Raw genomic sequence first — 13828 nt, forward strand, 5'->3', positions numbered from 1 at the left:
CTTCTTCTTCCTCTGGGTTGGCCATCTGTTGTTTCTTTGATGCCCTTTCCTCCTCTTCTTTCTTGTTTCCATTGTCTTCTGTGGTCTCTTCTTGCTGCAGGTGTTCTGCAGCTGTCGTTGCCGGCTGTGGAGATCGACTCCCCAGCTGGTCCCCCCTCCCGTCGGTGTGTTTTTTTTCATGCGCATCGCGCATGCGCGACTCCTCGCGCATGCGCGGTTGCGCACTTTTACTCGGCTCTGTGAGCCATTGTTGTAGTTCTTTTTCTACCGACCTGAGGTAGTGGGCTCCTCTCTCCACAGTGGGCCTTTTTCCTCCGTTGTCTTCTCTTCCTCTCTTCTTTCCGTTGATTTTGATTTTTCTCCTTTTGTCTCCATCTTCTTTCCACCTTTATACTCACTTTTCTTTAACTTGTATTTCTGTGCCTTTGTATTTTCTCTTGTTTTTCCCGACTTTTCTGGAGAGGGCTGGAGTTCACCGTCCGGCCACTACTCCATCACGTGACTCCTCCTGCGATCGCTGTTTCTAATGGGCAGTTGGTGGTATCCTGCCTTCAGGTGTATGGTAGAGAACACCTTATACGGCGCAATGTTGTTGACCATGTCTGCTATGCATAGCAGGGGGCAGGCATCTAGTTGTGTAAATTTGTTGATTGGCTGTAATCCACTACCATGCGCAGTTTTTCTCCTGACTTTACTACAATTACCTGGGGTCTCCAGGGGCTGGTGCTCTGCTCTATGATGCCCTCCTATATTTAGCCTGTGGACCGCTGTCCTAATGAAGGCTCTGTCCCTTGGGCTGTACCTCCTGCTCTTTGTGGCTATTGGTGTGCATCCTGGGGTCAGGTGTGTGAACAGGGGAGGGAGTTCTATGTTCAGGACAGACAGGCTGCAGTGTTGTTTCTTTGTAAGGCGTAGTGGGGGGTGAGGCCCGTTGTGCACTATTGTAATGCTTTCTAACTGGAACTGAAAATCTAACCCCAATAGTACCAGGGCACAGAGGTGAGAGAATATTAGTCATTTGAACCCTTCGTATTTTGTGCCCTGGATTTCTAGAGAAACCCTGCAAAACTGTTTTACCTCAGCCACAAGGCTGCTGGCTGCTAACAGGATCTGATGCTCACTCGGTCGTGTGGGGAGGGCAAGGCGGTTGACTAACCCCTGGTCAATAAAACCCCACAGAGGCTCTACCAGCAGCTCCCAGTACCCCAGGGTCCACCCTTGCTACACCTAAGGGACCAGAGACTGCGGCTTAGACAGGCTGGAGCTGGATCCCAGAAATCCCAGAGCCGGCACGCACTTCGGCTACTGGCAGAGATGCTTTCTGAATTACGTGGAGGGTGCTGAGGCATCAGATAAAGAGCTATTAATGCTGCTGTTAGTGCAGCTGGGAGACCACCCTTACTCCCTTATACAGGATGCCAGGTCCTACCAAGAGGCAATGAACATTTTACAGAGGCATTACAGTAAGGGGCATAGCAAACTCCAATCCCGGTACAGACTCATGGCCAGGTCACAAAAAGTAGGGGAGTCTGCCAGAGACTTCATACTCACTCTGAAAGACATGGTGAGAGGCTGCAACTTTAAAGCAGTATCAGCTCAGGAGTATGCGGAGGACCTTATTAGGGACAGAATTGTTGCGGGCATACGGTCCACTGAGACGAGACATCGATCGCTGGAGAAAGGAATGGTAGGGCTAGATGAGGCAGAGACTATTGCAGAAGTTTTAGAAAGCACCAGGAAAGAATTGGAGGAGTACTCACAGGACCCTGGGGCTGGGACAAATGTCACACTGCTGGACTCTCCAGTCCCATGAAAAGAAAGGTATGCTGCCTCACAGGAATTCACAGCAGCAGCAGGACACCTTGAGGGTCCAAATTGCTTTTTCTGCCAGAGAAAATGTCTGTTCCAACTGTGGAATATGTGGGCATTATGCAAAAGTTTGCAGAAGCCCCAAGGCCACAGCCAAGGCCCATTCTCATGCTAATGAGAGGCGGGAAAGCTCTTCTTTCTCCACAGACAAACAGAAGAAGAATGCCATGTGCAGCGGCCATCTTGGACAAATGCTACAGAGCAGAGGACACAGTCTTCAGGAGATGAATATGACGCCGAGTACTGTCAGATGGAAGGACACGAAGGACACGCCAGACTTGCTTCCCTACGCATGAATCAGGCGAGTCCACACAATTTATCTGATGCCACTGTGTGCATCAAAATTAATGATGAGAAGGTAAATTGCTTAATAGATAGTGGAAGGACTGAAAATCTAACCCCAATAGTACTGGGTCACATTGGTGAGGGAGTACTAGTAATATGAGCCCTTCGTATTTTGTGTCTGCTGGAGGAGTAACCTGGGTGCTTGGGGCTGTTGTTTGAGTCTTTGCCTTTGGGACGTTTGCAGCGGGCTTCGGGGGAATCCCAGTGGTAGTGTCAGGTCTCTGTGGTTCTAGGGAAACTGCTGCTGGGGGTGTGATGGTAGCAGAGTCTGTTTTCCCTGGCTCTGGAGTGGTCGGGAATTATGCACATACGTGGCGATCGGGAGCACGACTTGTGGAGATCATTCCACCCGCACTTGTAATGGCCCCTTTCTGATCGGACCGAGGTTTAGGATCGGTGGCACCTGTACCGGCAAACCAATAGGAAGGCAGGTCTCTTGGCCATTTCGTACCTGCCCTATTGTACTTCTGTGGTTTTCCTTGCATTCTACCACGATTCCAGTACAGCGGTCCCTCACCGTCGGATGCACATATGTGCTAGTCGTCTTCCTCAGGAAGAGTCTCTAGGTGGTCGGGGATGCGCATTGGAGCAGAAGCAGCTTCCATCCTAGTAGCTATCACAGTTTATCAAATTGTACTGACAATAACCATACCAGCAGTGTGTGTACAAGAAAACTTTAATAAACTAATATGTACACTAAGAGGTCTTGTCTCTCTGCAAGATGAACCTGGAAGGCTAGAATGTAGTTCTGGACTGTTGTATATACAACCCCTGATGACCCCTGATGACCTAGTGGTGTAATTACATATCACCACATTCACCCCCCCTTAAAAAATTGTTATTCCCCCCGCCCCCCCCCCCCCCCCCATCCTCCTTCCCTTGTTTGTAAGTTCATAAGTCCAAAATTTTTTGTGGCTTCCGTTGCCTTCTGGACCTCAGTAGTGGTATAGGGATGGGGAGTGCGGTCATCCTTTCAGCCTTCATTGGTGGAGGTGTGGGAGTGGGAAGTACTAGATGGCCATGTAGCCGTGTGGGCTGGTGATCCTCTTGTATGGGATTAGGTCCTGCCATCAAGTCTAGGGTGGTGATATTTTGTGGGGCGGGCGTTCCCAGGGTCCTGATTTTCGGGGTGGGTGGTATAGTCCTCTGGGGAGACTCGATGGATGACTGTTCAAGTGACTGCTGCTCCGCTCCTTGTTGATCCGTAGACATCTGCGTTTCCTCCGTGTTGTTCACACATCCGGCCGGCGCGAGATCCCTGGTGGCCACTGACTCTTCTCTTCCATCTGGGAATGTGATGAAGGCATACTGAGGGTTCGCGTGCCTCAACTCCACTTGATCCACCAGTGGGACCGCTTTGTGGGGTCTTCAGTGCTTCCGGAGGAGAACAGGTCCCCGTGTCATCATCCATTTGGACAGCACTGGGCCCGTCGTGGCTTTCCTTGTGAAAGAAAAGATACGGTCATGTGGGGTCATGTTAGTGGCCGTATACAACAAAGAACGTATAGAGTGTAGGGCTTCTGGCAACATTTCTTGCCATCTAGTAACAGGCAGGTCTTTTGCTTTTAAAGTCAAGACGACCTTTCGGCTTGTCCATTCCCCCGGGATTGTAACTTGTAGTGCAGCTGGTAGCAATCCCTCTCTCGTGCAGGTATTGCTGTACTTCTGCACTCATGAATGCAGCACCCCTGTCTGTGTGTATGTAGTTCAGGTACCCAAATATGGTGAAGATGGGTTGGAGGCATTTTATAACAGTGGCTGCTGATACATCAGAACACGGGATTACGAAGGGGAAATGGGAATATTCATCTATTACGTTTAGGAAATAGACATTTCTATTAATGGACGGGAGCAGGCCTTTAAAATCGAGGCTGAGGTGCTCAAAAGGTTTGGTAGCTTTTATCAGGGTGGCTTTGTCTGGCCGGTAAAATTGCGGTTTGCATTCTGCACAGATGGGGCAGCTCTTCTTCACTGACTTTCTCGACCGAAAATGGGAGGTTTTGGGTTTTAATGAAGTGAAACAGTCTAGTGACCCCTGGGTGGCCCAGCTTTAAAACTGGGATGTGTGGTTAACGATGGCCAAAGTGCCTCTGGACAGCGCATCCGGGGGCTCGTTGAGTCTCCTTGCACTGTATAGAATGTAGACAATTCTATCCGCCAGCGCAGGATTTTGTCGTTCTTAATTCTTCCCCTGTTCTGGTTATCGAACATAAAGTCACAGTCTACAAGGTCAGCGAAGATTCATTGCACTCTTTCACAAGGACCAAACCTTAGGAAAGTGTCCTCTTTTTGCAAAAGGTGGGCCAGAATACAGGCAGTACTTGTAAAAATGTCAGCCTGTCGCATGACTTCTCTTGGTCAACATATTTTTGATGAGCTTCTCAACCAAGGATTAAATGGTATTTACAACAGACTGCTGCAGCCCCTCAGCCTGTACTGTTGACTCAAGGGACTGCGATTGCTGCAGTCTGGAGCAAAAAACCTCAGAGTGCTGAAGGAACTCAGTGAGCTGGGTACAGTATATTGTTTGTGGAGGCAGAGCGAAAGTTAACACTTTGAGTCAAAGCCCAGCATCACGACTTGTGTCCGCTCATCTCCATTGATGACGGCCAGGAGTACTGAGTGTGATGGGCATCAAAAGGATCGAGGGGGTGTGACGATGTAATCTGCGAGAAGTGCACACAGCTGCAGCTCCTGACAAACTGAGTTAAGGAATCGGAGCTGGAGACTGGATCATTTGGGAGACAGAGGGGGTGATATACAGGAGTTACAAGGATGCTATCACACACCTAGCAGGAGGGTAGACGGGTGACAGTCAGGAGAGGGAAAGGGAACAGGCAGGCAGTGCACAGCACCCCTGTGGCCATTCCCCTCAGTAACAGGTATACCAATTTGGATACTGTTTGGGGGGGTGGGGGAGAGGGAACCTACCAGCGTCAAGCCATAGTCATCAGGTCTCGAGCATGGAGTCTGGACCTGTGGCTAAGAAGGAAAGGGAGGAGAAGAGGTGAGCTGGAGTGGTAGGGGATTTCATAGTTAGGGGGACAGATAGGAGGTTCTGTGGAAGAGATTGAGTATCCCAGATGGTATTTTGCCTCCCTGGTGCCAGTGTCCGAGATATCTCGGATTGATTTCACGACATTTTCAGGAGGGAGGGTGAGCAGCCAGATGTCGTGGTCCATGTAGCCACACAATGATGTGGGTAGGAAGGGTGAAGAGAGTTCAGGGAGCTAGGCACTGGGTAGAAGGACAGGACCTCCAGGATTGTGATCTCAGGATTGGTACCCAAGCAACATGCTAGTGATGTTAGGAATAGGAGGAAATGCAGCTTAACACTTGGGAAAAGACATGATGCAGGAAGGAGGGCTTCATGTTTCTGGATCATTGGGCTCCCTTCCAGGGAAGGTGGGACCTGTTCTAATGGGACAGTTTGCATCTGAACTGGAGGGGGACTAGTGGTGCTCCGGTGGGTTTAAACTAGATTTGCAGGGGGATTGGAACCAGAGGACCAGACCAGATAGAGGAGTGAAGGAGGGAAAAGATAGTGAAAATTGCATATGATGTTGGAAGTCAACAGGTTGTCTGTGGTGGAAATGTTCTCAGTTGCATTTATTTTAATGCAAGGAGTATTGTAGGAAAGGCAGATGAGCTTAGAGTGTGGATTAGCATGTGGAATTATGATATTGTGACCATTAGTGAAACTTCTCTGCAGAATGGCAGGACTGGCAGCTCAATGTTTTGGGCTTCAATTGCTTCAGACACTATAGAATGGGGGCAGTGGGGGGAATGAAAGGGGGAGGAATGGCATTGTTTGTCAGGGACAATTTCACAGCTGTGCTCAGGCAGGACAGACCAGAGGGCTCGTTGAGGCTATATGGGTGGAGCTGAGGAACAGAAAAGGTATGACCACACTCATCTATTATAGACCACCCATTAGAAGAATTAGAGGAGCAAATCTGGAGAGAGATAGCAGACAGCAGCAGGAAACATAAGGTTATGATAGTAGGGGATTTTAACTTTCCACATATTGACTGAAACTCCCATACTGTAAAAGGGCTGGATTGCTTAGAGCAGGGGTGTCAAACTCAAATTCACGGAGGGCCAAAATTAAAAACTTGGACTAAGTCGAGGGCCGAACTAAATATTTATTGAAAATTTTCAACAACATCTGCATGTTTTCTCTTCTTTCAACATATGTAATGTTAAACTTTTCTTATTAAAATAAATGTTTAATAATAGTTTTGGATAAACTCTTTCCAGAAGCATTAACAAATGAGAAATAAAATATTCAATAAATAATATTTCTCTATAGAGGATTTGTCAAATGTTGCTAGTGTGCTGTCGAATAGTAAAATCTGAGGGCTATTGAGAATGTGGGAGAATAACATGATTCCTGAAACAATCAAATGGGTGACTGATTGTGGGCATGAACTCTAGCAGGGTTATTTGCCATACCCTTTTTCCATTGGTGCAGATATCCTTTGATTTACACACTTTTCAAGTTTTATGCCTAATGAGCTTGTATCCAGGTGCAGGACCATTTTTAACCAGGAATATATTTATCACTGTGACATGAAACTATTGGAAGATCGTTTTATCCTGAGATTAAAGTTCATAATCCTTACTCAGGCCTGTGTGTGGGAGGGCAGGGTTTGCGGGCGATCGGGATGGACAACGACAGTGCGGGGGCATCGGCTCTCGCTGCAGGGCAGCATCTCGGCGGATCAGTGGCCCCGTCACCGTGAGTCGTGTGTCGGCCTGCGGCAGGGAGGGGGAGGGGGCAACGGTCCTGGCGAGGTCAGGCCCGAGGCCTCCGGTTCCTGGCGCTGGGAAGCGGCCTTGGCTTCCAGGCCCCAAAACCAGAGTCCACGGTGAGACCCTGCAACATAAACAGAGGAGGTGGGGGCGGTTAGCAGGCTGACGCCAATGCATTCTGGGATTTGTTGTATTACTGTGCATGCGCTATACTGGCGCGGCGGCCAGCGGGTCACCTCTAATACATTTTTGAAATGATCTTGCGGGCCAAATATAATTATATGGCAGGCCAAATTTGGCCCGCGGGCCAGAGTTTGACATGTGTGGCTTAGAGTTTTTCAAATGTGTTCAGAGAAGGTTTCTAAATCGATATCTTTTTCGATGTTCCAACAAGTGAGAATGCAATACTAGATTTCCCATGAGGGAACAAAACAGGACAGAAATATGTGTAGGGGAACATTTTGGGTCCAGATATCATAATGCTATTATTTTCAAATTAATTATGGAGAAGGACAGGTCTAGGCCTCAGGTTGAGATTCGTAATTGGATAAAGGCTAATTTTGAGGAAATGAGAAAGGATCTAGCATGGATGGATTGGGATAAGTTGTTTTTGGGTAAGGATGTGTGAGTTAAGTGGAAGACCTTCAAAGGTGAAATTTTGAGAGTACGAGGTTTGTATGTTTCTATCAGGATTAAAGGTAAGGCTAGCAGGCATAGGGAAAGGTTAAACAGGTTAGGACTTTATTCACTCGATCAAAAAAGAATCGGGAGAGGTATTTAAAGTTATGAGGTCTTTAGACAGAGTAAATATAGATAGGCTTTTTCCACTGAGGGTAGGTGAGGTAACTAACCAGAGGACATGGGTTAAGGGTGAAAGGGGAGAAGTTTAGGGGAACATAAGCAGGCTTTGTTCACAGAGAGAGTGGTGGGAGTGTGGAACGAGCTGTTAGCTGAAGTGGTGAATGCTGGCTCAATTTTAACATTTGGACAAGTACATGGATGGGAGAGGTGTGGAGGGCTCTGGACTGGGTGCAGATCAGTGGGACCTGGCAGAAAAATGGCACAGTCTAGAAGGGACGAAGGGGCCGATTTCTTTGCAGTTATGTTATATGGTTCTAAAGGATCCTTGTGACGAATGGCAGAGCCGGCACTAATGGCCCATTTCTTGCATACAAATATCATGCATTGTGCCAATGATTGACCCGTGTAGATGGGTGCAAAGAGCTAGTCTTTGCAACTCTTAAGACAGTGAGGCAGGCAGGAAATAAGGTGGTGTAACTTCCTGGAGTGATTTGCGAGAGCATTATCGAAATTGATTTGGTAATATAGGTTCTAAGACCGGTGTCACAAGGCAAAGTCAGAGGTTGAGAATAAAATGTTTTGGCAGCTAAAAGCACAGCTGCCATTCATGGAATGTGACAAAACATAGTGGCTAGAGGCACCTTGAAATAAATTGGGGTTAAGATGAAAGTACAACAACCAAGGACATTCGTCCCGTTGCTGATTGGGCAGCCGAGTGAGTCCAGTATTTTCTATTTTCCTGCCGAGTTCTGTTTTGTTGCAACTGCAGTATTTTTATTTTACAGAGATGTTCACAGATGGGGCCTTGTCATATTTTAAAGAAATGGGAGCAAAGGGGCAAAGCCCACGTCGAAGGCAGTGAGAACGTGTAAACTCCTCACAGACAGTGGTGGATTCTAACGCAGGTCACTGGCTCTGTCGTGGCATTGCACGATCCGTACCTTCCCGTTGTACCATCCAAGTAATCAACCAGCTTTAGTCTTTTTAATAATCGGAGCGAGCAATAGGCACAATCCAACCTTACATCATTAACATCGACTTCTCCATTTTCCATTAACCCGAGTCTCTCGCCTTTTCTATCCCTCTCTCCTTTCCTGCACTCCCCACCCCGTCATTCCTCCTTTAAATATATTTTTATTAATTTGAGAGAGAGTAATATTATGTCATATATAAAACAGAAAATAGTCATCCATCTTAATCCGTTAACACACAGAATATGAATCATAAGGTAATTGTACAGAGTAATGTGTACTTTAATCATATTAATAATGAAAAAAATGAGTGCTTCATATTCTATTATAATCATATGATTCCAATTAGATGCATATATAATATATTCTGTATATAAAAAAGCAAAAAGAAAAAATACACAAATGTAAATTGGGAAAAAAAGTGATTGGAACATGTACAAAAATTTAGGTAAAATGTTCATTCTCATTGCATTGTTACATCCAATCATTAACATAAACAAAGGTATTCATCCTGACAATGATTCTTTAGCCTGTTTACATAGGCCTAGGAAGTTTTCTTTTAAAAAATTCTTGAAACTCTTTGTGATTGTAATTCCCAAATATTTAATTAGCTTGAAAGGGAAATTGGCATAAACTTCCAAAGATCCATTAATAGGTCGTAACTCATTCTTATGAAAGTTTATTCTATACCTGGAAAATTTACTAAATTTAGCAAACAGCGATAATGTGGGTGGTAACGAAGTCTCGGGATTAAAAATAAGTAACGAGATCATCTGCATATAAAGAAACTTTCTGAAAATACCATTGAATTCTCTTGTATCCCACAAAGCTGTTGCTAGAGGTTCCAAGCTAAGATCAAAAAGCAAATGGTTTGTGAGCAACCTTGCCGAGTTCCCCATAAAGCCTAAATAATTTTGATTGTGGCATATTTGGGTGTATTGAAGCCATAGGACATAAATACATTAGTTATCATTTCAGGTAAATGACATAACCAAGTGGTTGTATTGGCAAATATTTAGCCGCTGAATGTAGATGAGTCAGCATTTTTTGAGAAGCTTTCTTCACTCCTGCCTGATTGAAACCATTATTCATTGATTTTAGGAGGGGATTTTAATTGTTGTTTAAATAAGGTTTTGGATCGGTCTTCTCCGAAACCAATTACTTTTTCTAAATCTGTAATCCTGATTCAATCTTTTTAATCTAATTATGCTGTTTCAGAAATTTGGTGTTTTTAAAATCCTAATAATAGAGAATATTCCTTTTTCATCAAATGTTCACCATTTGTATTCTAGAATTGAGTATTTTTTAATTAATAACCAACTGGTTTCTATGAATAGGAAATTTGAATATCAAGGAATAGTTATATCAGATCATACTCCTATTATTCGAACACCATACTTTCCAGATTCATCTTTTATAAAAAGACAATGGAGATTTAAAAATTCTTTATCTGCAAGTAACAAAATGTTAAGTTTTATGGGAGGCAAGTACAATTTTTTATACGATTAATTCTTCTTCAATGATATCAAATTTAATTGTGTGGGATACAATAAAGCATATTTAAGATGCCAAATTATTTCTTATACTGCTAATATTAAGAAGATTAATAAGGAAAGTTGTTAATTAACCAGATCAAACAAATTGATCTTTTAATGGCCCAAGGCAACAATCCAGATTTTATATAAAAAGAGTAGAACTTAAAACTAAATTTGACCTTCTTGCGACTTATCCTATTTTCATCAAAAAAAAAGCTGGCCACCACCGATCATCGATACTTCCCCACCAAGGCCCCACTCGAGCCAGGAGCCCAAGGGTCCCGCTCCTGGTGCGAGGAGCCTAAGATCCGCTGTTGCTGCTGCCGGGAGCCCGACGTCCCTGATCATTTCAGCTCTGAAAACATTTTGGATAAATGAGGATTTCAGATATCCTTATTTATCTGAAATTAAAAAAAAAAATTCAGATAAATGAGTATTTCGGAGAATCCGATTACGGATAATTAGAGTTGTACTGTATCTATTTCTAAATCGCTGGCGCCATATCTAAATTCAGTGTTGGATGACGCATTTATGGAGGGGAAACTTTCCCCCCCTCCTTTTAATGAAGCGAGTATCTCTCTTATTTTGAAGAAGGGTAAGGAACCAATTGAATGTGCCTCTTATAGACCAATTTCTTTACTTGATTTAGATACGATCCTATCTAAAATTTTAGTCTACAGAATAGAGAATATTTTACCACTGATTATCAATATTATTAAAAACCATTACTCGTAATATACATCGATTATTGAATATAGTATATCTTCCCTTTAACTCAATGAATGAATAAGTGTTATCAGTAGATGCCAAAAAAGCCTTTGATCGGGTTGAATGGGAATATATGTTTGCAATTTTAAAGAAATTTAATTTTGGTCCAATTTTTATTAAGTGGAGTAAGTAATGTATTTATGCCCTTTCTTCCATCAGTCCCTCTTCCCCATCTCTTCTTAGCTTCTTTCTCTTCCACCCTCTATCCAACTATTACCTTGTACTTCTTAGCCTGTGTTCCTCCATCTGCCCCTTCCTCCTCCTCACCTCTCCTCCTCCCTCTTCCCCACCACTTTTTAAATTTGGGGGCCTGCCTTTTTTTTATTGCTTCTATTCTATTCTATTGGATGCTGTGTGACCTGCTGAGTTCCTCCAACACAGTTGTATATTGCACTTGAACCCAGCATCTGCAGAATTTTTGGTTGAACTCTAAAACACTTGTGTGTATATTGGAAATATTTGAGGTCCAAACAAAGAACTTGTACAGGTAGTCCTCAGGTGACACACGCACCGCTTTGGACAGCCCCCGAGTACAGGTGAGCGTTTAGGCAGAATCCATATGCCTTCTCTCCTGACCTCACTGAGCCATAGCTGTCAGGGGTTGAGTGGAACTGTGCAGACTCGTTCCCTCGCTCCCTGAGTCAGCAAGGCTGGCTGGTGGGTGCTCTCCCTGTGCCTGCTCACACTCCTGACACAGTGGCTCTGTCCTCCTCTGCCACATGCTTTCTGCTCACAGATGAGTTATGGGCAGTTCTCCAGTCATCATCTGGGGACTTACTGAACTTAAAATTGTGTCAAATGAGGCCTTGGGCAAATCTGATCCAGAAATGTTCTCACCGAATGAGCAGTTGCAAAGTTCTCAAGTGCCACGAGTTGAGGGCAACAATCCTCTTGACCTCTGAAGTTGCTGAGAGATGTGTTATAGCATTGCTAATCAAGGGAAGTGATTCCTGCTTGTCAATCACAGCCTCTTACTTTCACTTTAAAGGCAACAATGCCTTTTTGCAAGAGTCCAAGGTGTAATTGGACAACTGGTTAAAAAGCTGCAATTTCAAAGAACCAAACTTAAATGCGGGAGTGTGCTCAAGGCACGCAAAATACAATGATCCAAGTCCTACTTTCAGATTGTTAGTGTCTAGACACTTGCCGAAAATCCAGTGGTGTCATTTTCTAGATTCATATATTTTTCAGACATTCAGCACAGGCCATTTCAGCCATCAAGTCCGTGCCACCAAATTTACACCCAATTAACCTACAACCCCCGATACGTTTGAACGGTGGGAGGAAACTGGAGCCCCCGGGGAAGCCCCACACAGACACAGGGAGAATGTATAAACTCCTCACGGACAGTGTGATTGCTGTCAAAGCTTTGCACTAATCGCTGCGCCAACCATGCCACCCATGGATTACAGAGTGGCTGGACCAGCATTTATTGCCATTTTAAATTGGTCTTTAAAAGATGATGACAAACCGTGCTGTGAAGATGCTCCCTCGATGGTGGTCTTGGGAGGTTGGAATGTTTTGAGCCAGTGTGAATAAAGGAATGGTGATTTATATCCAGGTTCTGCCTGGGGAGTGGTGGGGTGTGTGGGGGGGGGGGGTGGTGGGCAGCATAGATAGGAGTTGGTAGTTGGTGGTATTTTTCCAAGTCTGCTGTCCTCATCCTTCTTGATAGTGGAGGGTGCGGCTTTGGGAGATGTGCTTCAACCTTAACGATCTAACCAACATTTCGGGCCTGAACCCTTCTTCAAGGCAGGAGCAAGAAGCAGTCAGGCACCTGAATTAAAAGGCAAGGGAGGAGCCAACAGCCAAAAAGCCATAATTAAACATGGATAAGAGGACAGGAGAGGAAAGGTGGGAATTGATCAGGGGCTGGGGTTGCCTCAGGGGCTGGGGTTGCCTCAGGTGCTGGGGTTGCCTCGGGCTGGGGTTGCCTCAGGGGCTGGGGTTGCCTCAGGGGCTGGGGTTGCTTCTGTGAATGCGGAGCTGGAGGAAAGGAGCCAGAGTGATAGGGGAAGGGAATAGGTGGTGATGGAGGAGGGAGGAAATTGGAGGTCAATGTTGATGCCATCTGGTTGGAGAATGCCCAAATGGAATATGAGGTGTCGTTCCTCAATTTTCAGGTGGTCTCTTCTGGCAGTGCAGAAGTCTTTGGACGGACATGCCAGCATAGGAATAGGGAGGGGAATTGAAATGGGTGGCCACTGGGAGATCCCCACTATTAGAGTGCACAGAGCTAAGGTGCTCCACGAAGCAACCTCCCAGTCTGCCTCCAGTCCACCTGATTATAGAGTAGGCCACAATGGGAGCTCTGAATGCAGCAGATGGCGCCTGCAGATCCACAAGTGAAGTGTAGCCTTGCTGGAAGGATTCTGCCTAATCCCATTGACCTGCACCTCCCTCCGTACACCTCCCATCCCAATTTTTCTTAAAGGTTGAAATCAAGCCCACCTTCACCTCTTCAGCTGGCAGCTCGTTCAATGCTCCCACTATTCTCTGTGGGAAGAAGCTCCCCCTAATGTTCCCTTTAAACATTTTACCTTTCAACCTTAACCCATGTCCTCTAGTTCTTGTCTCATCGAACCTCAGTAGAAAATACCTGCTTTCATGTCCTCTATCTCTACCCCTTGTAAAGCATCCTGACTTGTAGGGGGCATTGACTGAAGTCACTTGGTGATGGATGAGATGGGTGTATCATGTGAATAGAGTCATTTTATCAACACCCACGCCACACGGCAGAATGCCTGCTGCTACTGAAACGATCACCATTTATTGTCATACACA

The 13828-nt window shown here is 45.3% G+C and overlaps 1 protein-coding gene across 15 annotated transcripts in view; it reads left to right on the forward strand.

Moving 5' to 3' along the window:
- Window positions 1–13828, forward strand: part of LOC138753859 (alpha-(1,6)-fucosyltransferase) — an 852902-nt gene that overhangs the window by 164488 nt on the left and 674586 nt on the right. The window contains exon 1 of one of the 15 annotated variants that reach the window (XM_069917373.1): window positions 8400–8485. The exons of the other annotated variants lie outside the window; for them this stretch is intronic. The gene's annotated coding sequence lies outside the window, so the exon portion shown is untranslated. Of the gene's footprint in view, window positions 1–8399; window positions 8486–13828 lie in introns of those variants that run through there. 15 annotated transcript variants of the gene reach the window in all.

This window comes from Narcine bancroftii, chromosome 2 (genome assembly GCF_036971445.1).
Source record: "Narcine bancroftii isolate sNarBan1 chromosome 2, sNarBan1.hap1, whole genome shotgun sequence".
Classification (NCBI taxonomy): Eukaryota; Metazoa; Chordata; class Chondrichthyes; order Torpediniformes; family Narcinidae; genus Narcine; species Narcine bancroftii.